General features: G+C 40.3%; 1 long non-coding RNA gene across 1 annotated transcript; it reads left to right on the top strand.

The window, feature by feature from the left end:
- The first annotated feature begins 905 nt into the window (after positions 1-905).
- Positions 906-1,800, top strand: LOC133897117 (uncharacterized). The gene is made up of 3 exons (XR_009905856.1): positions 906-963; positions 1,427-1,501; positions 1,608-1,800. It is a non-coding gene; the product is annotated as an uncharacterized LOC133897117 (long non-coding RNA).
- Positions 1,801-2,421: the final 621 nt, after the last annotated feature.

Genomic DNA, 2,421 nt, shown 5'->3' with positions numbered 1-2,421 from the left:
AGTGAACGCTAGAGCATTTCTTGCAGAGAGGTTGCAAACTAGTTTTGGAAGATTTGAACACGCGAGATGGTCCGATGATGGGCATGAATGCATGATGGACTATTTCTTGCAGAGAGGATTCCATACTGAGGGCTTTGCAGAGTTGCACATGTCGGATGGTTCGGCGCTTAGAAGGAATGTGCGCTGGACCATCCTACGTTCACGATTTTTCTAAAATATGTTTTGAACTAAGGATTTCGATTTGGACTAACTGCAGGTTAAGTTATATGTTGTTGGAGATTCATGTTTGCTCATCTCATGATGTGTTGGTGATGGATGCAATTTGGCGGCCGACGACAGGGAGATCGGGACTAAGCGGGGAGCTTGGTGCTGGACGATCGAGGAAGCCGGGTGGAGTTAAGGGTGATCCTAGTTATACACGTGGAGATCAAGCAAAGCATGAAAAGATGGGTAAAGACAACATGGTGACAAAATCAAGCGAAGGGGATACTAGTGCAAGTGACAAGATGGCCTGAGGAATCAGGAGTTGGAGAGACTTATCAGTAGTCAAGATCACAAGATAGAGTACACGTGTGACATCAGGATGCTAGCTTAGGGCCAGAGCGAGAGGCAGCGAGTCATGCTTTGAGAAACGTGCAATGCGGTTTCACAGTTTGGCCTTATAACCATGGGTGGATGGAGTGCACAAGGTATCATCGTGAAGCTAGCGTCGAGGCGAAGCTAAGCTATGAAGAAACCACAGCCGTTCGATGAACGGAGCGAAAAATGAACCAAAATGCCCTCGGTGCTAGGTAGGAGTGTACTACAAGAGATGGGTATTTTGGGAACAAGAAAACTTGGCATCCAAGGAAGCTCTCAAGATCTATAAATAGAGGGGTAGGGCTGTTGAAGGAGGTTGAGCCTAGAGAGTTGTGTGGTTGAGTTTTTGGAGAGGGAGAGAGGAGAGCTTAGCCCTTGTATTAGGTGAGAGCTTCTTCAGAGGAAAATTCTTTGTAATATTCCTAAAATAGGGCTGACCACTTGAAAAAATGAAGTTTATTTTGTCTTCCTTGCATGTGGTCATCTTATTCTAGTTTCCCTCTATTGACTCCTTTGCTTCGTTGTGAGTTTTTCCCTTTTGGATGAGATTTTCGTTTTGGTTTTTGGGCTGAAATTTTTCTTCTTTTGTGAAGTTGTTGTTCTTGTTGCTAGATGCATAAAATTTACATACTATTGTATACAAATGGGTCTTGAATTCCCCTGCCTGTAGATCATCAACTCAGAGAAGTTCTTCTACCGGTGATCTTGTTCTTGTCTCAAAGGATTCTTTCCTCAAGTTGTAACCTTTTTATGGCAATGACTCATGGATAGAAGTTCATTGGGACCTAGGGTTTACATACAACCATGATTTACTTTACTTTCTTGATTACAACTTGTTTTTCTCCAGATTTTACTTCTACCTAAGCTTTTGAGGTGCATTGGATGAACCGAATGAGAAGGCTATCCAATTTGAAAGAATTTAGTAAGACATCTATTCAACCCCTCTCTAGTCGTCATTCTCTATCCTACAATTAGTATCAGAGCCGATTCGATCACCTGTTAACTTTAATCGGCTTTGTGATCCGTAGGCGATAGTAGAGAGAAGTGAGAAGATTCTACCATTTGGTGGCCTCGATTTTTCGTATTAGAAGGTATGCATGGAGGCTTACCTTCTAAGTCAAGCAAGTGCAATATGGGAAATAGTTGATTTATTGTGAGTCTGTTGCTTCGTTGTGAGTTTTCATTTTTAGATGGGATTTTCATTTAGTTTTTGGGCTGAAATTTTTCTTACATGTGAAGTTGTTCTTCTTATTGCTAGAGACATAAAATTTACATACAAATATATATAAGTGGGTTTTGAATTCCCTTGCCTCTAGATCATCAATTTGGAGAAATTCTTCTACCGGTGATCTTATCCTTGTCTCAAAGGATTCTTTCCACAAGTTGAAACCTTTGTATGGCAATGACTCATTGATTGAGCTTCATTGGAACCTAGGGTTTACGTACAACCATGGTTTACTTTGTGTTCTTGATTAAAACTTATTTCTCTCTTGATTTTACTTTCGCTGAAAATTTTGAGGTGCGTTGGGTGAACCAAATGAGAAAGCCATCTAATTCAAAAGAATTTGGTAATACGCCTATTCACCCCCTCCCCCCGTCTAGTCGTCATTCTCGGTCATACACAAATAGCCAACGGTTTGTATTTGTTGTTAATTAACTACATACTGTTTTTGGGCAATGAATTTGTTGGTAATTATATAGTTGGTGTTTTGTCAAAACTGTTGGGAAGATACAATTATACTAGAAAAATTATCGGCCACCAGCTCAAGAAAAACTAAAGAATGCTAAAAATGTTGGCCACTCGAAAATAATTGTTAGCAACAATTGAAAATTTTGTAGTTG

Source organism: Phragmites australis, chromosome 17 (genome assembly GCF_958298935.1).
Source record: "Phragmites australis chromosome 17, lpPhrAust1.1, whole genome shotgun sequence".
NCBI lineage: Eukaryota > Viridiplantae > Streptophyta > Magnoliopsida > Poales > Poaceae > Phragmites > Phragmites australis.
Note: the sequence above shows the minus strand (reverse complement) of the source record. Positions and strands in the feature narration are given on the sequence as shown.